Source organism: Carcharodon carcharias, chromosome 6 (genome assembly GCF_017639515.1).
Source record: "Carcharodon carcharias isolate sCarCar2 chromosome 6, sCarCar2.pri, whole genome shotgun sequence".
Classification (NCBI taxonomy): domain Eukaryota; kingdom Metazoa; phylum Chordata; class Chondrichthyes; order Lamniformes; family Lamnidae; genus Carcharodon; species Carcharodon carcharias.
The window spans coordinates 100,642,558-100,667,566 of record NC_054472.1 but is presented as its reverse complement, the minus strand read 5'-3'; the positions used below and the strand labels follow the sequence as shown (position 1 = coordinate 100,667,566).

At 42.6% G+C, this 25,009-nt stretch overlaps 1 protein-coding gene across 4 annotated transcripts in view; it reads left to right on the top strand.

The window, feature by feature from the left end:
- Positions 1–25,009, top strand: part of lyn (LYN proto-oncogene, Src family tyrosine kinase) — a 100,315-nt gene that overhangs the window by 9,422 nt on the left and 65,884 nt on the right. For 2 of the 4 annotated variants that reach the window (XM_041189734.1, XM_041189732.1), the window contains exon 2: positions 15,015–15,098. The exons of the other annotated variants lie outside the window; for them this stretch is intronic. The gene's annotated coding sequence lies outside the window, so the exon portion shown is untranslated. The remainder of the gene's footprint in view (positions 1–15,014; positions 15,099–25,009) is intronic. 4 annotated transcript variants of the gene reach the window in all.

Here is a 25,009-nt window from a genome sequence, read left to right as displayed (position 1 = left end):
TCCTCATTGTTTACTAAATTCCTCAGTTTTTTTGTCATCTGCAATCTTTGAAATTGTCCTGTAAATCCAAGTCCAGATAAATAATATACATCAAAAAGAGGAGTGATTGTGGGGAATAGCACTGTATATATACTTCTCTCCAATTTGGAAAACAATCATTCATCACTACTCTCCGCTTTCTATCCCTAAACCAAATTTGTACCCATTGTGCTGCTGTTCCTTTACTCCAAAGGGCTCTAATTGTGTGAACAAGTTTATTACGTGATACTCTATCAATTGCCTTTTGAAAGTTCATATACACAACATCAAGCATTGTCCCCTCATCAACACTGTCTGTGACTTCATCATACAACATCATGTTACTCAGACAGAACTTATGAGGAGAAGGCGGGAGAATGGGGTTGAGAAACTTATCAGCCCTGATTGAATGGCGGAGCAGACTCGATGGGCCAAATGGCCTAATTTCTGCTCCTAAGTCTTATTATGGTCTTAACTTGCCTTTAACAAATCTATGCTGACATTCCTAACCCATACGTTTTCAAGTTTCAGTTTTGTCCAGGATGATTGTCAATAAAAGTTTCTCCGATGCCTGTAATTGCCAAGTTTACTCCTCCCTATTTTTTTGTAACATTTGCATTGCTCCAGTCCACTGGCACTACTACCTAAAGTGGAGGTTCTGACCACTACTTTCTAATCCTCAATTTCCACCCTTGTCCCAGTAACCTAGAATGTAGGATGAGTTTTCTACTTAAAGTACTGACAGCCTTTGAATTACAACACAGAGATAAAAACAAAAAAACTGCGGATGCTGAAAATCCAAAACAAAAACAAAAACAGAATTACCTGGAAAAACTCAGCAGGTCTGGCAGCATCGGCGGAGAAGAAAAGAGTTGACGTTTCGAGTCCTCATGACCCTTCGACAGAACTTGAGTTCGAGTCCAAGAAAGAGTTGAAATATAAGCTGGTTTAAGGTGTGTGTGGGGGGTGGAGAGAGAGAGAGAGGTGGGGGGGGGTGTGGTTGTAGGGACAAACAAGCAGTGATAGAAGCAGATCATCAAAAGATGTCAACAACAATAGTACAAAAGAACACATAGGTGTTAAAGTTAAAGTTTGTCCCTACAACCACACCCCCCCCTCCACCTCTCTCTCTCTCTCTCTCCGCCCCCCACACACACACCTTAAACCAGCTTATATTTCAACTCTTTCTTGGACTCGAACTCAAGTTCTGTCGAAGGGTCATGAGGACTCGAAACGTCAACTCTTTTCTTCTCCGCCGATGCTGCCAGACCTTCTGAGTTTTTCCAGGTAATTCTGTTTTTGTTTTTGTTTTGAATTACAACCTATTTGCAGTGGGAGGAAAGTCTGTGACAGGCTGGAAGGCTTGCTTTCAGTCAACTTAATTCTCCATTCTCGCTCTGACCTCTGCCCTCAGCTTCCTGCACTATTCCAATGAAAAACAACCTAAGTTTGAGGAACAGCACTTCATCTTCTGATTAGGCACTTTACAGCCTTCTGAACTCAACATTGATTCATTGGTTTCTGTTAACAAGCACTCCCGTTCTATTGGCATGTTTTTGTCAATAAAGCTTTTCCCATTTATACCTTCTCATAACATGTTTTCTTTACTGGTTAAATTACCATCCCCTTTTGCCTTGCACCATCATCCCTTGTATTCTTTAATCTCTCCTGTTTTTCACTTTTCAAATACCTTTCTTCATGTTCACCCCCTGCCTTTCTTTGTCACTGTTCTTGCTTAAAACCTTGTAACCACCTCCTAGCTGTTTCAAGTTCTGATGAAAGGTGATCAACTTGAAGCATTGACCAGAAATTGATACTCACCGCTGCACCCCCCCACCCCCCCAACCCCAAACCACTACCACCACCATTCCCGCATCTCCCCAGAGCAAGTTGGGTTGGCAGGCAGGGGATGATATAAAATTGGGCAGCAGCATCATGCTAACTGCCTATCTCCCCCCAAAATGGGTATTTTACCTGTGGAGACATCGGGTGGACTGCTTACCCATGTGCCAATTGAGGCCCTTAAGTGGCCACTTAAGAGACACCTCATGCTAGTATCTTACCCAAGGTGGGGGAGGCTGTTGCCAAGTGTCCAGGCTGCCCAGTGTTGTGGCTAGGCTGGCGGGTGGAGGGGGTGCCTTCTGGTTGGGCATACTGTGCATATTGGAACCCCCCCCCCACTGTTGATCTTGGTCTCCCACCACTCATTGGGGCCTACCAGCTTGGCCCAGGAGAAACCCTGAACTTGCCTGTAATTCTGGGCTGGTGGGGGAGGTGGGGTTGGGGGGGGGGGCGCTGGCGGGCGCGGGGCAGGCACCCCATAAAATTCAGTCTGTTAATTCTGTTTCACACACTCAGATGCTGTCTGACCTGTTGAGTATTTCCAACAATTTGTTTTTAATTCCAATTTCCAGCATCTATAGTCTTTTGCTTGTCCATCTTAATCTTTAGTTATTTCTAAAACTCATTTGCTTTGTCTTATTTAACTTTGTCTTTGTTACACAATGATACAGATGTTTTCCAAACTTGTAGGTTGTTTGAGTACGTCTGTCAATTGATATTTTGCTGTGCAAAATTTTGTGTTGCCAGTTAGTGCCTACTATTGGGCAAAACTGATTGGGAGAAAGGATTGAGAATGAGACGGTACAGATTTAAAGTAATTTTCAAAATAAGCAAAAACAATATGAGGAAGAACTTTTTCATACAGCGAGTGGTTGGAATGCTTGGCCTGAGTGTGTGGTGGAGGCAGGGTCAATCGAGGCAATCAAAAAGGAATTAGATGGTTATTTGAAGAGGAAAAATGTTCAGGGTTACAGGGAGAAGACAGTAGAATGGCAGTAAGCCAGTTGTTCATTTGGAGAGCCAGTGCAGACACAATGGGCCAAATGGCCTCCTGCACTATGACTATTTTGTGAGTGTGTTTAAAACTACCCAAGCGTTTTTTGCACAGGATCTATAGTAGCCAGGAGAGTGTGTTCAACATCTGCCTGTGCTGGATTCCATAGAGAAAGAGATTAGTTTTGCTTGGAAATAGACTTTCTAATTTGAGACTTAACTTTTTGGATTTCTGCAGGGATCATCATAGATGAGAACAACTGGACTAAGCTGATCTGTTGGTTTGCTTAACCAAAAGAAGGATCTCTATTTTAGGTGTGACCCAGTGAGAGATCCCTGTGATGTTGTGAGAACGCTTCATTTCCGCTTAGACTTTCATTTCTCCATTTTAGCACTATTTAAAGATCGAATGCTCTGTGCACTGCTTCTCTGGAGATTAAACTGTATTATCTATTTGGCATCCTTTTAATTTGCTTGATAAAACAAATGGCCTGTTCACTTGGATTTGAATTTTCTTAACATTAGATCAACACTGTGTACTTAAATTGTATTACATTTCTGCTTTTCTAATATGATTCATTGTTTATATTGAATCACAAGTGGCTCTTTTTCTAAAAATTCTTTTTCCCTTTTTTTAAAAGAAAAAAGGCTTTCTTTCAGTGCCATACAGGTTGTTTTGGCTGAGGAGGTAGGAGGCAAGCTGCTCTCATGACTTTGAGACGGGTCGTAGTGTCTGCTCTTTCACCCACCTCCCCCATGTGGCTCTGGTAAATAATGTGAAAGACCAACAAGGACCTAACTGACCACTTCTCTTTTTGTGTTTCTTCTTGTCATGCAAGGAGCTGTAATAGCTTCCTATCACTCTGGGAAAAGCACTCCTTAATGGTTGAATGGTTTGTCAGTTTCCCAACTGATCCAGTTCAGCAAATGCGTTTTCATTTTTAAATAAACACACACAGGCCAGGAATTTCCTCAGAGCTACTCCTCCTTCATCATGGTACTTGTATTGACTAATTTATGGCAGCACAGTTCTGAGCCAAAACAAAAACAAAAACAGAATTACCTGGAAAAACTCAGCAGGTCTGGCAGCATCGGCGGAGAAGAAAAGAGTTGACGTTTCGAGTCCTCATGACCCTTCGACAGAACGACAGTTCTGAGCCATACAGTCCTGTTAAAATTTGGATAAAGAAAGCCCTTCAGACCATTTGATCTCTATTCTACCAATACCAATCTTCCTGCCTTCCTATTGCAGTATTCAGCTCTTTCGTAAATAGGTCACAAGTCTGGTCAAAACCATAAGTTATACTTGTTGATGTTTATCCTCTATTAACTCTTTACACCCCTTTGTCCTCATCCTGTTTTGATTAACTATACTTTTACTTCTTATATGTTAGAGAAAAGCGAGTTGCTCAGGGATGGAGGTAATGCAGAGTTATTAAACAATTATTTTGTATTGTTCCTTTTAGAGATGGTGGAAGAAAGCATGTAGATATACTTCAGGAGAATATAGAATCTTTGTTAGCAATACCATCAAAACATTTTTTAAAAACTGTCTTAAAACAAAGCAGCACACACCTTGGGGTGTTAGAACAAAATTAGAGAGTTGGGAGAGGCTCTGGCCACAATTTTCAATTTGCCTTAAATATGCAAATTATGCAGTGGGAGGAGAACAGCCATTTTAAGTCAAATGCTTTGGGAGAGAGAAGAATAAACAGACTAACTACAAACCAGTTAATGTAATATCAGTTATGGGCCAACACTGAAGGAGCAATTTTTAAGCTGAACTACAAAAATCAAATTAGAAAACTGCTATGATCCCAACATTCATCATTTTAACCGCTGAACAGGGAAACGTCCAAATTGGCTAGGGTCCTTCTTTACGTATGCATGTTGGATCCTGTTTATGTCATCAAGACCCTGCAGCAATTTGAATTGTGGCCTTGGTGAGGAAACCATTGAGCTTTCCTTCAAGATGCAGATTTTGGGAAGATGGTCTAGACCAGAAGAGCACCAAGTAGGTACATTTTTTTTTCTTTTAAATTTTTGTCCTTGTGGGGTCTGGAGGATCACTGCTCCACTTCTGGACCACAAAGGGAAAACTTAGTCTTTTGCTGCCCCCTCTTCCCAAATGTGAAATTTCCATGATTTAAACCAGGAAAACAATCCAGCCACCTATCTGTCAGTGGGTGGCTTCAGTACCAGATGGTTTTTTAGATGCTTTCCACCCATCACTGGATGGAAGCCAGTTGATGGGATTTAAATGAAGCCAGGGAGTTAAAATAGCCCAGGCCACATCTCTGGAGCAGTGGGTGAATTCCCAACTTTTCTTGCTATGCACCTACATAAGAGTTAAAATCCAGAGCCTTGGCTGGGGGGGGCGGGGGGGCGGTGGAATTTACACATTCTCTCCTGCCGCCAGCAAATTTGTAGAGGGGTGGGGGCAAGTAAAATAAAACGGGTGGCTAGCACCTCATCTTCCCACCCAGCCCCGAGCTGTCCCCCATATTATGATGGGCGGGTAATATGTCAGCCCACCTGCCCTTAGCCTTACTGAGGCCCTTAAGTTGCCAATTAAAAGTTACTTAAGGTCTTGTTTCATTGCTGCTGTCATCACATGGTGAGTGGGAGAAAGCGGAAGGAAAGTGACCAGCCTGCTACTTTAGCAACTCTGGGTAAAAGCTGGGAACCTTCTCTGGGGTTTCTTCTGTGCCAGTCGGGGGGCATTCTGCCTCAGGGACACAGCCTCCAGAACTGGAAAGTCTCTTCCTACCCCCACCCCCACCCCCTTGCTAGGGGCCTCAAAACCTCCCTGACCAAAAACCCTGCAATTAACTTGATGTCCAGCATCCATGATCATCTTCTATAGACACCCTTGCAGTCCCAACACTGCCGCTACTGCATTCTGGTGCTGCTGGGACTAAACTACCAACCAGATTGGCTGGCAGTTCTCGAAGGCAGGACTTACTATCCCTGAAGAGCGGAAGCCCCACTCTCACCTTGTTAAGGCTGTCCCCCATGTATTGTTGTTGTGGGGCAGCCTTTTTTAAAGTTGTCAAGCTGCTGAATGGAGCCCACCCTGGAAAATTCACCCCTTACAATCCATAATTTGAATGGCCTTGCTATTTATTGGCGAGATAGGCAGTATGAATGAAAAGTTTGTGTGCTGAGGCCTAGAAAGATTTTGACTCCTGAACATTGTTTGCATATTTAGGCTCCTGCTCCCACCCAAACCTGAGAGGGATCACTGCCTGGCCAGTGGGCTGGAACTAAAATTCGGACAGCAGAAGGCCATGGCCTGACTCTTGTAGGAAATGTCCCTACCAGTTGGAAAATGGTTGGGCGAAGGAAGGACATCCAGAGGCGATCACAATCTGAGGGAAGGGTTGCCAGGGCAAAGGTGCCCCAAGGTTTGTGGGGGCCAAAGGCACACTGCTGCTCTTCTTGGCCTATAAGGAAACTCAAACAGAATTAAAATGTACAATGCTGGGCCTGTTCCAGCACTTGATCCAGAAGTGCAGAAGCCACCACTGGTCCTTGCTCAGGCCTCAGATTAAAACAGCAGATCAGGACTTCATGACATTACTAAAACCCAACCTGCATATTTAAAGAGATGCCCATTGACTTGAGGTCTTTGCCATCTGGAAAGTAGCGAGTAACCCTTTCGTTTCATTTTTACAGGTTTCTGCTTTTCATAGGGAGTTACAATCAAAACCAATAAGTGAATATTTAGAAATACATCAGCTAATAGGGACCACAAGCATGGATTTATTGAGAGCAAGCGGTTACTATAAGGATACATAAAAGTTATCTATCATGTGGTGGATTTTTCAGAAGGAATTCAATAAAATGTCTTGAGTTTTGTTAGAAAAATTTGAGTGTATGATAGACAAGGATATGTAACAGTCCAGATCAAAAGATGGTTGTTAAACAGGATATGGAGAATTAGTGTAAATGATTATTCCTTGATGGTTTGGACTTGGATGTGGGGGGACATGTGTTTAAAATTTGGTGATGAAACGAAAGGATTCAGTAAAGTTAAGATGATAAAAGTCTTCAGGAAAACCTAAGGAACTTTTAGTGTTTCTGAAACAAGCAGAGAATACTAAAGTAATTAAGTAATGATGAATCTGTAGAAAGTATTGGTTAAGCTACGATTGCACTGTGTGCAGATTTGACTGCTCCATTATGAAAAGGCCATTAAAGACTTAGGGCAGCACTTTACCTGAAAAGGGGAAACGGATTCAGGTACTAAATGAGCAGAGGATTAAAGTAGCACCTTGTCTGAACCCAACATGGTCCCTCCCACTTCTGAGTTTAACCCAGATGGGTTTGCAGGCAAGAGGAGAACCCCTGCGGAGTTGTTGGATAAGTAATTAAAATATTCAAAGAAGCAATTAACTGAGTATTTAACCCAGGATTTTTGCCTTTGAAAGCCCATGCACTGTTTGTTAAAGCAGCGTGGAATTCACCAGGTGAGAGCGCAGCAGGGAGTGCTTCTTCAGTGAAACTGACAAGCTGGAAAGCCTTCAATTAGTGAAACTAAACAGTTGCAGCCATGTCTGGGTGAAAGGTTGGTACTCTTCTCCTGCAAGTGTGCTCTTACTGCTTGGCTGGTTCTTTCCAAATTCCTGTTCACTTGTTTTGGAGTTCTGTCTTGTCGTGCTGTGCTTCGCTGCTACCAGCCGACACTGCAGCATGGGAGCGGCTAATGCAGGTCTACCTTGGATATCTGATGTGGAACAAGAGAAACAGCAAGAAGAACAGCTGCCTCCTTGACCATTTGCTGCTCCACAGGACAAAGGAGTTGGACGTGGAGAGAGACATGACACTTGACATGGGGTTTATAGCAGAGGATCAGCTTCCTTGACCTGTGTGAACACCAATACCTCAGGAGGCTCGAGTTCGATAACAAGTCGCTACTAACATCTGCAGCCTTCTGGAAACAATCCTCCTTGCCAGTCGACCAGGTGGGGCATGCATTGCAGGTAGCCGTCAAGGTGGCTATCACTAGAGGCCCTGGTTCACTGTCTTGCTCACTCTTCTGTAAGGAGAGAAACAGAGTTGTGAGAAAGGGATTGTGCAGAAGGAAGGGTGCATGTGTGTGTTGGCTGTCCAGATGGCCATGTGAGGTGCCTGGCAAGAGAGGAATGAGCAGAGATGGTGTGTTCTGTGGAGTGCTGTGCAGGAGAATGCTGGGAATGTCAGAGACCCTAGAAAGTGTTTTGTCATTAACCTTCCCTGCACTCTGAGTTCCTTTAAAGCTCTTTGGGCATTGGCTCTTGGCTAGAGGGACCACACTCCTGCTCATTATCTCAGCCACTTCCGTCCACACCTGATTGGCTGGAGAGGCTGGTTTCTTCTCCCATCCTTAGCAAACAACACCTCATTCCGGTCTCCTGGATCCCACAGCAAGACCTCCAAATAAGAGTCAGAGACCTGGGGAGAGCCTCCTCGGGGATCGCTTATTCCTGTGGTTGCTGAAGCCACAAGAATCAATGGATCAGTAAGCCATTCTGAACCCCACTGCGGTCCCTTTGAAATCCTTCCAGGGCATTATTCTTTCCACTCTCTCTGGCCGAGAAACCCAGAAGCAGGATGCTAATGCTGTGGCTGAGTTAACGAGCCATGGCAAAGCCCACTGTCAGAACAGATGGGTTCCTGATCCGCCACCAGCCTTCTCACTGCATGCAAGTCTGTCAAGATAAGATTTTGCCCACCGAGAGCATAACAAGAATGAACAACAGAAGTTAAGAGTGAAGACTCAAGATTTTGGGATTATTTTTAGAGGATTAAATTTAATAGAGGAGTTTTTTTGTCCCAATTGAGTTCTGTTAGTGAATAGGGAAAGGTTATTTCCTCTGGTTGAGATGTGAGTGATAATGGATCATCAGTTTACAATTGACCCCCAAGTGCAAGGCTGGTTGAGCTCTCATTTAAAATCTTATTTATATCCTCCATCTTCAGTGCACTTCCTCCATTCTCTCAGAACGCTTGGTGCCATTTGGGAATTAAAATCAAAGTAATTTATGTATATCAGGAAAAATAAATTTCTGGATCACCCCACCAAAATCTTTTCCCTCCCTTTTCTCTTGCATAGATGTTATTAGTGTGTTGATTTCCACAGGCCTTAATTTGTAACTGAGTCTTTCATATAGTCTTTTCAGAAGCCTTTTGAATATACTATCACGTGGCTCTATTATGTCATAAGACTTCACTAGGCCTAATTGGGACATTGTTTCCTCAAAAAAATAAATCCACGATTGGTCAGACAAGAGCTGAAGATTTTTTTTTTACACTAATGTTATTAGAATATAATAACATTACCAAAATGCCATTGAGACAGATTATGGCTGGAATTTTTCAAAACGGTAAGCAGTCCTACTGCAAGCAAAAACGGGTCCCTACTCACCCCCACAGGTGGGTAGAGGGACCCTGTGTGTGGCTATTTATGGGTGGCAGCCGTTTGAGGCTGCTGCCAGGACAGCCGTCCAGTTGAGAACAACCGCCCATCTCCTGAAGCTGCCAGTCCAATCAGTGATGAGCAGTTCAATTGCATGACCAATATAGGTTGCCACTGCAGGAAGAGGAGGGGTCTTCATGCTGAGGTGTCTTCAAAGGCATGGTGAGTTTTTTTTTTCATAATGTGTTGGGGTGGGGGCTGTGCACCTTCCAATGGCAGTAGCATAGCTGTAGGAGGCATCAGTGCCATCCAGGTGGGTCATGAAGTGGCCAGAAAGAAGGGCCTGTTCTTCAGGAGCCAGCTTGGAGGCTGCCAGGGTTTACCTAATGGTCTCTATGTGGCAATGGCCCTTCCTGATGTTAGTAAAATGCTGGTGGGGGCAGGAAATGGCTTTTAATTGGCCACTTAATTGGTCTTCCACCTCCAGTCAGCAGATAGCCACCTAGCTGAGGTTCCCACCCTTGAGAATGTCCAAGGTGATGGGAAGATGTCTGGCTCCCCTCCAGAAACCTTCCCCCACCATTTTGAGGCCTCCTGGTCTCCCAAACCATCTTTAGATGGCTGGTAAAATTCAGCTCGATAACTTCATTTAAAATGTATCTGGTTTATTAATTAGAAAGGAAGAAGACACAGGATAGAAGGAAAGGGAATGGCTATAAAATGACTGTCTTGTTAAAACTATACAAGGTGCTAGTTAGACCGCACCTAGAATATTGTGAACAGTTTTAGTCCCCTTATCTAGGGAAAGATATACTGGCATTGGAGGCAGCCCAGAGAAGGTACACTAGGTTGATCCTGGGTGTGAAGGGATTTTCTTATGAGGAGAAGTTGAGTCGGCTGGGCCTGTGTTCATTGGAGTTTAGAAGAATGAGAGGTGACATTATTGAAACATATAAGATTCTTAAGGGACTTGACAGGGTACATGCTGAGAGGTTGGTTCCCCTTGTGGGAGAGTCTAGGACCAGAGGACATAATCTCAGAGTAAGGAGTTGCGCATTTAAGACAGAGATGAGGAGGAATTTCTTCTGAAAGTAGTGAATCTGTGGAATTCTTTACTACAGAGGATTGTAGTGGTTGGGTCCTTAAGTATATTCAAGGCTGAGTATAATATCAGCTTCATGACAGATTTTTAATCAGTAAGGGAATCAGGGTAATGGGGAAAAGGCAGGAAAGTGGAGTTGAGGATTGTTAGATCAGTCATGATCTCATTAAATGGCGGATCAGACTCCAATGGGCTGAACGGCCTACTTCTCCTATGTCTTATGGTCTTAACAGTCTTATATGTGTCATTGGTACAAGCGCAACTGGTTGTATGGTTTTAGTCATGCGATTCCTGGTGGACTTCCTGTTCTATTGGTCCAGAGGTTCTAAATGTAAATTGGCTCTGCATATTCTGAAGCTAGTCTGTATTTCATCAAATGATTGATAGAAAGATGAAAAGTGTCTGCCTTAAGTCTCTCCATTCTTCCTTTACATCTTTGTTACAGATCTAGTCAGTTGCAACTTAAAATGATTTGGCACTATAGGCTTCATGATAACAATTTGCATTTATATAGCATCTGGCAGGGGGATGGGAAGCTGAGCGGGGAGACACAAGAGGGAAACAAAAAAGAATGAAAGGCAAAAGTGTAAGGCAGAAGAAACGAGGGCTAGCAGCAAATATGGCCATTGTGCAACAAAAATGTTTAATAGCTAAGTCTCAAGGCACCGTATTTGAATGCATGGAACATTCGCAATAAGTTAGATGAATTAACAGCGCAAATAAATGTAAACTGGTACGATCTGATTGCGATTACAGAGACATGGCTTCAGAGTACCAAGGCTGGGAACTGAATATCAAAGGTACTTGATATTTAGGAAGGACGGGCAAAAAGGAAAAGAAGGTGGATGGCGTTTAGTTAAGGATGAAATCAACATGAAGTGAGAGAGGATATTAGCTCAGAAAATCTAGGCATAGAATCAGTCTGGGTGGAGCTAAAAAGCAACAAGGGGCAGAACACATTAGTGGGTGTTATCTATAGGCCACCAAACAATAGTGATAAGGTAAGGGATGGCATTAAACAGGAAATGAAATGCATGTAACAAGGGTGCCACAGCAACCATGGGTAACTTTAATCTACCTATAGACAGGGAAAACCAAACTAGCCATAATACTGTGGCAGATGAATTCCTGGAATGCATACGAGATGGTACTTTAGACCAGTATGTCAAGGAACTGACTAGGGAACAGGCTAACCTAGATTTGGCATTGTGCAATGAGAAGGGGTTAATTACTAATCTTGTTGTGTGGGGTTCTTTAGGGAACAGTGACCATAACATGATAGAATCCTCCATTAGGATGGAAAGCGAAGTAGTCCATCTTAAATTAGGATCTTAAATCTAAACAAAGGAAAATATGAAGGTATAAGGCATGAGTTGGCTAAGATAGACTGGGGGACTTCATTAAAATGCATGACAGTGGATAGGCAATGGATAATATTTAAGGAATGAATGTATGCATTGTAACAGTTATACGTTCCTTTCTGGCACAAAAATACAACAGGAAAAGTGGCCCAACCATGTCTAACAGAAGAAATTAAGGATAGTATTAGATCCAAAGAGGAGCCATATAAAGTTGCTAGAAAAAGTAGCAAGCCTGAGGATTGGGAACATTTGGAATTCAGCAAAGGAAGGCCAAGAGATTGATTGATTTAAGAGGGGAAAAATAGAGTATGAGAGTAAACTTGCAAGGAGTATAAAAGTAAAAGCTCCTATAAGTATGTAAAAAAAGGTTTGGTGAAGACAAATGTTGGTCCCTTACAGTCTGAAGCAGGAGAATTTATAATAGAGAACAAAGAAATAGCAGAGCAATTAAGCAACTATTTTAGTTCTGTCTTCACGGAGGAAGGTACAAATAACTTCCCAGAAAAGCTAGGGAATCAATGGTCTAGTGAGAAGGAGGAATTGAAGGAAATTAGTATTACTAAAACAATGGTGCTGGAGCAATTAATGGGATTGAAAGCCGATAAATCCCCAGGGCCTGAATCTACATCCCAGGGTACTAAAGGAGGTCTCCATCGAAATAATGGATGCGTTGGCTGTCATCTTCCAAAAATTCTGTAGATTCTGGAACAGTACTGGCAAATGTAACCCCACTATTTTTAAATAAAAGGAGGGAGGGAGAAAACCAGGAATTATAGACTGGTTAGCCTCACATCAGTAGTAGGGAAAATGCTGCAGTCTATTATAAAGGATGTGATAACAGGACACTTAGAAAATATCAACACGATTAGACAAAGTCAACATAGGTTTATGAAAGGGCAATCAGGTTTGACAAACTTACTGGAATTTTTGAGGACCTAACTGGCAGAATAGATAAGGGAAAAGCTTTGGATGTGGTGTATTTGGATCTTCAAAGCTTTTGATAAAGTCCCACATAAGAGGCTAGTGTGTAAAATTAAAGCACATGGGATTGAGGATAATATATTGGCATGGATTGAGAATTGGTTAGTAGCAGACAGGAAACAGAAGGAATAAATGAGTCTTTTTCAAAGTGGCAGGCAGTGACTAGTGGAGTACTGCAGGGATCAGTGCTTACTCACTTATTCACAATATATATCAATGATTTGGATGAGGGAAGCAAATGTAATATGTCCAAGTTTGCTGGTGAAGCTAAACTTGGTGGGAAAGTGAACAGTGGGGAGGATGTTAAGAGGCTTCAAGGCGATTTAGACAAGTTGAGTGGGCAAAGACAGATGAGGTATAACATGAATAAGTGTGAGGTTATCCACTTTGGTAGAAAAACAAAATGGCAGAGTATTATTTTAACTGGTTATAGACTGGGAAATGCTAATGTACAAAGAGACCTGGGAGCCCTTGTATATCACTGAAAGCAAGCATGCAGGTGCAGCAAGCAGTTAAGAAGGCAAAAGGTGTGTTGGCCTTCATTGTGAGAGGACTTGAGTACAGGAGCAAGGATGTTTTATCGCAGCTGTACAGGGCCTTGGTGAGACCACACCTGGAGTATTGCGTGCAGTTTTGGACTCGTTACCAAAGAAAGGATATACTTGCCATAGAAGGAGTACAGCGAAGGTTCACCAGACTGATTCTTGGGATGACAGGATTGTTTTTTGAGGAGAGATTGGGCCGATTAGGCCTGTATTCACTGGAGTTTAGAAGAATGAGAGGAGGTCTCATTGAAACATATATAATTCTGACAGGGATTGACAGACTAGATGCAGGGGTGATGTTTCCTCTGGCTGGGGGAGGGAGGTCTAGAACAGGGTTTCACAGTATCAGGATACGGGGTAGACCATTTAAGACTGAGATGAGGAGAAACTTCTTCACTCAGGATGGTAAGCCTATGGAATTCTCTACCACAAAAGGCTGTGGAGGCCAAGTCACTGAATATATTTAAGAAGAAAATAGATTTCTAGACTCAAGGTATCAAGGGTATGGGGGAGAGAGTGAGAGTATGGCTTTTGAGATAGAGGATCAGCCACGATCATATTGAATAGTGGAGCAGGCTCAAAGGGCCAAATGACCAACTCCTGCTCCTATTTTCTATGTTTCTACGTAGCATAACTTCCCAGTACAGGAATATTATCAGACGAAGTTTGACACTGAGCCACATAAGGAGGTATTAGAAAAGGTGACCAGCTTCTTGGCCAAATATGTAGGTTTTGAACAGTATGTTAAAGGATCAGAGTAGTTTCAATGTGGAGAGGTTTTAGGGAGTGAATTCCAACACCTAGGGCCTAGACAACTGAAGACTTGGCCACTTATGCCACGGTGAAATAAGTTGGTGACACCACAAACCAGAATTAGTGGAATGTAGAGTTGTCAGAGGATTGAGTGCAGGAGGTTAGAGATAAGGGGGCTGGATTTTCATGAATGAGACAAGCATTGGGAAAGTTTCTGACTACAAACCCATCTCCATTAAGGAGGCCCCCACCCACCATTTTTTCATTCCAGGGAGGTGGGGATGGGATGGAATCAGACCCGCCACCTCTGGAGGAAGGCCCAAAATAGCAATGGAGGCAAGCAGATGGCGAGACTGGCAGACTGGAACAACCGCCTGTTTACTGGGATATTGGCCTGGTTGTAATAAATGCTAGGCATTTATAAACCCTCACTGCCCGCCCAATGAACCCTCCTGCTCTCTTATCCCCTTTGCCCCATTAGGCATGGGAAACAAATGTTGGCTAAGCCAGAGATGCCCACATCCTGTTAAAGGATAAATAAAGTAAATGCTTCCTCCATGCATGCTCCATACTCGCTCCTCCAGCATTCACTATGTACAGAACTAATGAGTCATTGACAAGTCTTTGAAATTTTGTTAGTCTTTGGGAATCACTTTCCCAGGGAGCAGTGGAGGCTGGGTCATTGAATATGATCAAGGATGAGTTACGTTTTTGATCAACAAGGGTTATGGGGGGCAGGCAGGAAAGTGGAGTTCATGCCACAATCAGGTTAGACATGATCTTAGCAAATGGCAAAGCAGGCTTAAGGGGCCAAATGGCCCACTCGTGCTCCTAATTCTTGTGTTCTTGTGGACTGATCCTGAAATGCACAATACGCAGAGGCTTTGCGGGAGGAGAAATAATATCCCAGTTGTAGAGAGGAGGGGTGTTTTGTTTGACATCTCTATTAACCTTGTAATAAGCTGCAGTGTCTTTGAAGAGTTTTTAAAAAAATGTTCACTGCTTGTGTGTTTATTCAGACAAGACTAAGAGGTCTGATGTAGAAAAAAAGCTTCTGAGATTAAGTATGAACGGCTGTGGTTGATGACCAGCCTTATGTGAAGGTAAGAGGCCCAATGTATTTCAATGAGAATGTGGAATGGCTGTGTTTTTTGGTTACCCCACTGGGGGCTAGGGGCCCCCTGTGGTTCACAACTCCTCTGAGAGACTGTGAACCATATCTATGTATGGAAGAGCTTGACTCTATTAATATTGTGGAGGCCTTTGAACAGCTTGCCCCCACAATGGAGTGGCAAGGGCAGGATTGTGTGTGGGTTCATTACCCAAATCCTTATACCCTGCTGGCGAAAATTAGAAATGGGGATGAGGGTGGGAATCCGGAATCGGGTCTCACCTGCCATTTTTAAATGGCTCCTGAGTTGGCCCGACCCAGCAAAAATTTGGGCCAGGGAGTGGTAAGGTATGGAAGGGTTTGTACGTAAAAATGATAATTTTAAATTTGGTTCAGCATTCAGTGAGTACTGGAGAGCAGAGTTTAGTGCATAGTTGGATACTGGTAACAGATTTTGGATGTCTAAAGATTGTGGAGAATTACAGATGGAAGGTCAACCAGGTTTGTGAAGGTACAAGTAGGACACCTTGGTGACAGAGAGGATAGGGGCTCAGCTCAGGGCCAAATGGAAAACAAAGGTTGTTAAAAGTCTGGCCCAGGAATGTTTATGCTGATGTGGACTTCTCTGGCTTTTGAAGCTTTAATTTCTAATTAAGTTCTCACTACATGTTTAACTTAAAAAATGTGACGTACAAAATGTTTTCGAACTTCCTTTCCTATGAAGATTAGTTGGCTGTTTGCTTGGTGCATATTCATTCAGTACAAATAAACTGATGAAACCAAATTAATTTGGGAGACACAGTTGTGTACTGTGATTTTACAATTACTGGACTAGTAATCCAGAGGCCAAGGCTAATGTCCTGGGGTTAAGTGTTCAAATCCCACCATGGCAGCTGATGGAATTTGAATTCCAGGAATAATCTGGAATTGAAAAACTGGTCTCTGTAATGATCATGAAACCATTGTTGATTTTTCATTAAAAACCCATCTGGTTCACTAATGCCCTTTTAGGGAAGGACATCTGCTATACTTACCTGATCTGGTCTACATGTGACTCCAAACCCACAGCAATGTGGTTGACTGCTCTCTGAAAGGGTGTGGCAAGCCACTTAGTTCAACAACAATTGGGGATGGGAGACAATTGGGGATGGGCAACAAACGTTGGCCTTGCCAGTGACCCCATGAAAGAATAAATGAAGTTTGAAAAATTGCCAGTAAATGCATAGGTTGTCAAAGTAGATGTTCACATATCCAATTCTTAAAAAGCAAATGCCTGAATCAGCTGGTTCAAACACCATTCCAAGACTTGAGCGTATAATGAGTTTAGTGGTGAGATGATGGCGTAATGGTAATGTCACTGAACTAGTAATCCAGATGCCCAGGCAAATGCGCTGAGGGCAGGGGTTCAAATCCCACCATGGTAGCTAACGAAATTTAAATTAAATTAATAAAAATAATCTGGAATGTGAAGCTGGTTTCGGTGACGGTGACCATGAAACCACCATCAATTGTTGTAAAAAGCCATTTAGTTCCCTAATGTCCTTTAGGGAAGGAAATCTGCCACCTTTACCTGGTGGTGACTTCAGACCCACAGCAATGAGGTTGGCAAGCCACTCAGTTCTAGGGAAATTAGAAATGAGTAACAAGTGCTGGCCTTGCCAGTGATGACCACATCCCATGAAAGAATTTTAAAATTTGGAGGAAAATATAAAAACCATGCCTTTTTTCAATGGTTCAAAGTGAATCCTGTACTATTTGAAGAAGACTAGCCAATTCTCCTAATGACCTGGACCCTATTCTTTAATTTTAGAAGGGTCCTCAAATGAAGCCATGTGGGTAGAACTAAAAAATAAAAAAGGAGCAATCACATTGCTGGGTGTGTTCTATAGGCCCCCAAACAGTCAGAGAAATAGAAGAGCAGGTACATAGGCAAATTTCAGAGAAATGTAAAAATAATAGGGTAGTAATAGTGGGGGATTTCAACTTCCCTAGCATTAACTGGGTTAGTCATAGTGCGATTGGTTTATAGGGAGCTGAATTCTTAAAATGCATTTAGGAGAGCTTTTTAAACCAGTAGGTAGAAGGTCCAACAAGAAAGAGGGCAGTCCTGGACTTAATTTTAGGGATTGAAGCCGGGCAAGTGGTAGAGGTATCAGTGGGGGATCATTTTGCAGATAGTGATCATAACTCTGTTGGATTCAAGGGTGTTATGGAAAAGGACAAGGATGGGCCAGAAATCAGAGTTCTAAATTGGGGGAAGACCAATTTTTAATAAGATCAGATATGATTTGGCTACTTTTAGGTAAATTTGTGTCGAAGCAGTGGGACTCATTCAAGAAGGAAATAGGCAGAGTACAGGGTCAACATATTCCAGTAAAGACAAAGGGTGGGACCAACAAATCCGAGGAACCCTGGATGTCGAGGGATATACAGGATTGGATAAAGAGAAAAAGGGAGGCTTATGGCAGATACTGTGGGCTCAAAACAGCAGAAGCCCTAGAAGAGTATAGAATGTGTAGGGGGGAAACTTAAAAAGGAAATTAGGAGAGCAAAAAGGGGGCATGAAAAAAACATTGGCAGGTAAAATAAAGGAAAATCCAAAGTTATTTTACAAATACATTAAGAGTAAGGGATAACTAGGGATAAAGTAAGGCCAATTAAGGACTGTAGCAATCATTTGTGTGTGGAGTCGGAAGACGTAGGCAGGGTTCTAAATGAATACTTTGTGTCAGTGTTCACAAGTGAGAGGGATGACGTGGGTATGGAAATCAGGCAGAAGGACTGTGATATAATTAAAGAAATTAGCATAGAAAGGGAGGAGGTTCTAAGCAGCCTGGCAGGCTTAAAAATAGATAAATGTTTAGGCCCAGGTGAAATGTATCCCAAGTTGAGTTGAGTGAGACCAAGGAGGAGATAGTGGGGGCACTGGCAATAATTTTCAATACCCCTGACCACAGGAGATTTTCCAGAATACTAGGGGACAGCCAATGTGGTACCATTATTCAAGAAGAGAGGAAGGGATAAACCAGGGGACTACAAGCCAGTCAGTCTAACCTCAGTGGCAGGGAAACTATTGAAAGCAATTCTATGGGACAGAGTTAACCTACACTTGGAGAGGCAGGGATTAGTCAAGGACAGTCAGCATGTTTTTGTTACGGGGAAGTCATGTCTGACCAATTTGATTGAATTTTTTTGAAGAGGTGACCGGGTGTGTTGATGAGGGCAATGCATTTGACATGGTCTACTTGGACTTCAGCAAGGCTTTTGATAAGGTCCCACATGGGAGACTGATAACGAAGGTAAGAGCCCATGGGATCCAAGGCAATTTGGCAAATTGGATCCAGAATTGGCTGAGTGGCAGGAAGCAGAGGGTGATGATCGAGGGGTGTTTTGTGACTGGATGCCTGTGCCCAGTGGGGTTCCACAGGAATCAGTGTTGGGTCCCTTGCTGTTTGTGGTATATATAAACGATTGAGATTTGAATGTAGGAGAGTTGACAGTAAGTTAGTGGATAACATGAAAATTGGTGGGGTGGTGAATAGTGAGGAGGATAGCCTTGGATTACAGGAGGATATAGATGGGCTGATCAGTGGTAAATGGAATTTAATCCGGATAAGTGTGAGGTGATGCACTTGGGCAGGGCAAAAGGCACGGGAATACACGATGAATGGTCGGACCCTGGGAAGTACAGAGGATCAGAGGGACCTTTGTGTGCATGTCCACTGGCCCTAAGGTAGCAGGATAAGGGGGTTAAGAAGGCATATGGGATACTTGCCTTTATTAGCCAAGGCAAAGGTTATAAGAGCAGGGAGGTTGTGCTGGAACTGTTTAAAACACTGGTTTAGACATCTCTAGAGTATTGTGTGCAGTTCTGGAATCTGCATTTTAGGGAGGATGTGATTAGACTAGAGAGAGTGCAGAAGAGATTTACCAGGATGTTGCCTGGGCTGGAGAGTTTTAGCTATGAGGAGAGATTGAATAGACTGGGACTATTTTTCCTGGAGCAGAGGAGATTGAGGGGGGACATGATTGAGGTGTATAAAATTATGAGGGGCATAGATAGGGTAGACAAGAAGGAACTTTTCCCCTTAGTGGAGGGATCAATAACCAGGGGGCATAGATTTAAGGTAAGGGGCAGGAGGTTTAGAGGGGATGGGAGGAAGAATTTTTTTCAGCCAGAGGTTGGTGGGAATCTGGAACTCTCTGCCTGAAAAGGTGGTAGAGGCAGAAACCCTCATAACATTTAAGATGTATTTGGATGTGCATTCGCAATGCCATGGCATACAAGGCTATGGGCCTAGTGCTGGAAAATGAGATTAGAATAGTTAGGCACTTGTTTGACTGATGCAGACTCGATGAGCCTTTTTCTGTGCTTTAGAGCTCTGACTCTATGACTCTTTCATTGACCAACCCCATTGATTAACTGGTCACTCCTTTCTCTACAGTTTATGGGATCTTGTGTGCAAAATATCTGGTGTTGTCCATCATAAATTTGGCTAAGAAGGGAACTGAGAAAATATTCCTTTGCCCAGTCAGGAAAGGTAAATTGAAGTTCTCATGACTACTTGGGGAAGCATTTTTGCTTGCTAGTCCACTCCCTTAAAAGTGCAGAAATCGAAGGGAAATGACCTTGGGTGGAATTTTATGTTGGTGATAGGGGTCTCGCCTGTTGACTGAAGAACCAGCAGGAGCCCCGCATTGTCTGCATTGGAGAAGGCCCACCAGCATGAAGTGCCCATGAGATACTTAACTGGCCAGGATTTAGGACAGCTCTCCATTGTCCCAGAGCCACCAGGAGTGGTGGCTGCTGCCAGTAAGCACACTCACCAAAGCCCTCATATCAACAAGGGACCCAGGCCACAGGTGAGTGAGGGCGTTGAGAGGGGTCGCTGGCTAAGGAGTGAGAGGCGGTCGGAAGAAAGGGACAGGAGGTGGCTCTCTGCGCTTCCCCCCACCAAAAAAAAACCTCCTTCCTAATGCTGGGTCCCTTGATCAGGCACTGCCTAGCAGAGGCACTGCACCACTCCCCACCACAGAAGCCGACAAGCAAACCCAACAGGGTTTGTTTTTTGGGCTTCCTGCATGGTAATTCCCTTGCCTGCTTCTGGTTGAATATCAGCAGCAGGAAAAGGCCCTTAAGTGGACATTAATTGCCCACTGAAGAGCCTTATTTAGCATCAGGACAAAAATCACAGAATTACAAAACTGTTACAGCAAATTCCAAAAAATTACCTTCCTCTGAGTGAAGAAATCTCCCTTCATCTCAGTCCTAAATGACCTATCTCTTATTCTGAGACACTGTCCCCTGGTTCTAGACACCTCCCCCCCTCCCCCCACCCAGCCAGGGGAGAAATCCTTGCTGTTTCTCCCCTGTCAAGCCCTGTAAGAGCTCTGTATGCTTCAATGAGATTGCCTCTCATTCTTCCAAACTCTAGAGAATACAGGCCCAGTCTCATCAACCTCTCCTCATACAATCCTGTCACCTCAGGAGTCAGTCTGGTGAACCTTTGTTGCACTCCCTCTATGGCAAATGTAACCTTCCTAGGATAAGGAGATGCAAAACTACACACTATTCCAAGTGAGGTCTCACCAAGGCTCTATACAATTGCAGCACAATTTCTGTACCCAAATCATTTTGCAATAAAGGCCAACATACCATTGGCCTCCCCAGTTGTCTGCTGCACCTGCATGCTAGCTTTCAATGACTCATGAACAAGGAAATACTCTTTTTTTTTTCTTATCAAAGTGGATAACTTCATATTTTTCCACATTATATTCCATCTACAATGCCCTTGACCACTCACTTAGCTTGCCTAAGTCCCCTTGCAGCCTATTTGCATCCTCCTCACAACTCACATTCCCACTTAGTTTTGTGTCATCAGCAAACTTGAAAATATTACATTTGGTCCCCACTTCAAAATCATTGATATAGATAGTCAATAGTTGAGGCCCAATCACTGATCCTTCGTTATCCATTAGTCACGGTTTGCCAATCTAAGAATTACTCTTATTCATAATCTCTGTTTTCTGTCTGTTAACCAATTCTCTATCCATGCCAGTATATTACCCCAATCCCATGCACTCTAATTTTGTTTACTAATCTCTTGTCTGGGACCTTATTGAAAGCCTTCTGAAAATCCAAATACACTACATGCACTAGTTCCCCCTTAACTATTCTGTGAATTACATCCTCAAGAAACCCCAACAGGCTTGTCAAACATGATTTCCCATTCGTAAATCCAGGTTGACTCTGCCCAATCCTATGATTATTTTCTAAGTGTCCAACTATCACATTCTTTATTATAGACTCCAGCATTTTAACTACTACTGATGTCAGGCCATTAGATCTATAGTTCCCCATTTTCTCTCTCCCACCTTTCTTAAATGGTGGGGTTTTTTTTTGTGAACTTCCAATCTATAGAAGCCATTCTGGAATCCGAAGAATTTTGAAAGATTATCGCCAGTGCATCCACTATCCCTCAAACCACCTCTTTCAACACTCTAGGAAGTAGATCATCAGGTCCAGGGACTTATTAACTTTCAGTTCCATTAATTTATCCAGTACTTTTTTCTTTACTAATGCCAATTTCTTTCGGTTCCTTATTCTTGCTAGCCCTTGGTTCTTTAGTATTGCTGGCAGTTTTTTTGTACCTTCCTCCATGAAGACCAACATAAAATATTTTAGTTTCTCTGCCATTTCCTTATTTCCCCATCATAAATTCTCCTCTGTGTGTAATGTGCCCATGTTTGTCTTTACGAATCTTTTCCATTTTACATAAACTTTTGCAGTCCATTCATGCTTTTCTTGCTGGTTTACACTCCTATTCTATTCTCTCTTCCTTGCTAAGTTTCATGATCCTCCTTTGCTGAATTCTAAAATGCTCCCAATTCTCAGGCTTACTACTCTTTTGGCAACTTTATAAGCCTCTTCCTTTGATCTAATACAATTTTTAACATCTCTCGTTAGCCATGGTTGGATCACCTTTCCAGCTGGGATTTGTACCTCCAAAGGAATGTAAATTTGTTGTAAACTATGTATTAATTCTTTACATGCTTCCCATTGTCTGTCTAAAATCATACCTTTTACAGTTGTTTCCCAATCTACCGCAGCCAACTTGCCCCTCATACATTCATAGTTTTCTTTGTTTATATTTACGACCCTAGTTTTGGATTGAACTGCATCACTTTCAAACGTAATGTAAAATTCTATCATTATCTTATGATCACTCTTCCCTATAGGCTCCTTTACAGCAAGATTATTAATTTGCCCTTTCTCATTGCACCTACTAAATCTAAAAGTGCTAATTAGGTTTATGCAATCTATATGGAGGTTACTGCAATGATTACTGCATTACCTCTTGTTACATGCACCTTGATTTATACCATGCCCTACATTACTATTACCACTACTACTGTTTGGTGGCCTATAAATGACTCCTACCAATGTTTGCTGTCCTTGCTGTTTCTTAGCTCCACCCAGACTGATTCTACATTTTGATCTTTCGATCAAAGATCCCCTCACTCAATGTACTGATGTCATCCTTTGTTACAACACTACCTCAGCTTCTTTTCCTTTTTACCTATCCTTCCTATATGTTGAATACCCTTGGACATTCAGTTTCCAGCCTTGGTTACCCTGCAGCCACATCTCCGTAATGGCAATTGATCATACCTATTTACTTCTATTTGTGCTGTCAATTAATTTACCTTGTTCAAATGCTGTGTGCATTCAAGAGTGGCTTTAATTCTGTCTTTTTATTATTTTCACAGCCTCTCTAGCCATCAACTGTTTGTACGCTCTGTCCCTTCCTGCCACACACTACTTATCATACCCTTATTACTACCTTGCTTTGCGTTCTCTTTATCACATCTTCCCTCACTTGATCCCTAGTCCCCTCTACCACCCCAGTTATATCACTCACCAGAACACTGTCCCAGCACAGGTGAAGATTGGCACCAGAACTGGGGAAAGTGGGAGCAGTACTGTTGGGACAGTGTCCCATGAATAGAAACCCATTTCTCCCACACCAATCTTTGAACCATGCATTTATCTTATTTATCCTACACCAGTTTGCTCGTATCACAGCTAATAGTCCACAGATTATTACCTCTAAGGTTCTGCTTTTTAATTTATCCCCTAGCTGCTCATACCCTCCCAAGTGGAACCTCTTTCCTAGTCCCGTTCATGTCGTTGGTACCTACATGGATGATGACAACTGGATCCTTCCCTCCTCCCAGTGCAAGTTCCTCTCAGCCCAGAGCAGATGTCCCAAACCCTGGCACTAGCCAGACAACTTGGCTTTCTGGACTTGTGCTCCCTGCTGCAGAGAGCTATGTTTATCTACCCTGCCACCCCCCCCCCCCCCCCCCCCCCTATACTTTCCCCAACTGCCACTACATTCCTATTAATTGCCCCTGCTTGAATGGCTTCCTGTATCAAGGCGCCATGATCAAGTTTGCTCATCTACCCTGCAGTCCCCACTTCCATCCATACAAGCTGCAAGACCCTCGAAACTGTAGGACAATTGCAAAGGCTGAGGCTCCACCACTTCTACCTTCTCGAACCCCATACCTGCCTCACTTGCAGTCCCTGACCAAACTCTGTCGGGGGGACATTAAATTCAGCCCTTTGTACCTTGAAGAAAAAATCCTGATATAATTCAGGGCTCTCTACAATAAGGCTCTTCAAACTTGTTAGATGACTCAAATCTTTGACAAATAACTGTATTTCATTGGCGGGTAATGTGCAGTCTACATACGTTCAGTGAATTCCTTTTGCTGTTCTTGTGGTGCCACAAGGCACCCATTGCACTTTCCTGCCTGCAGGTAAGGATCTGAGGACCTTCAGGCAAAGTTTTTTGGACACTCGCATGGAAAATATTTTTGGGATATCTCTTTAGGATCCATTTTTTAATCATTCCTTTTTCCATGCAACTTTAAACTAAATCAAAAAAATGCAAAGCCACTTTCCATTTGAAGGAAAAAATACTTATACCTAAGTCTAAGTGATCTAGAACTGAAGCCAGGAGAACTGAAGGAAGGACTTGTCAATTCTCCTTGTCCTCCTGATGCATGTTTTCAGTCCTATTTTTAAAATATATTTTAAAAATAATATAGCCACTAAAATGGAAAGATAAACGGATTTTGTATTTTGAAAGTAAGGAAGCTGCTGCAGAAAGATATTTTTGCTCAAAGGGCCTTTTTTGGAATTTGCTGAGAGTATTATTGAATAGCGCTTTAAAAAAAACTATTCCATTCACCCAAACCAAAGATCAGAATGTATTCGCTGAAGAATTGAAGTCCTGAGACTGACATTTTTAGCTTTTGAGACAATGAGTTTATCTGCAATCTCTACCATTTCAATATCCAACAGACCAACTCAAGTCATTAAGAATTGTATATAGATTATGTTAAACTCGAGCAAGGAGAGTTTAGGTGAGATTTTGTCAATGATTTCAAGATTTTAATAGCCATTGATAAATTGAACTTTCGTAATTGGTTTGACATAGCTTGAGGTTACAGAGTTCATGGTTCAGAAAAGGGGTGAACAGGCCAATTATATTTAACTTCATACAAAGGTTGATATTCATATCGTGAAGTCTGGAGGTAAATACTGTTGGCAAATTCAAGTGATTGATTTTTTTGTTAAAAAAAATCAATTGAGTTACCTTAGTCAATTGCTAGATGGGCTGCAGTTGGTAAGTGTATTTATTTCACTAAACTGGCCTGGATGACTGCTGGAGTATGGAATGAATTGAACAAATTTGCTTAGATAATTACTGGCAGCATAGCTCCCTGCAGTTCAATGCATGCTGAAACAGTGGTAGTGTAGCAGTTTGTGGTCACATCTGCAAATAAATTGTTCTTATAAGGGACTCCGGTCTAAGTGTCTGAAGGCGTTGT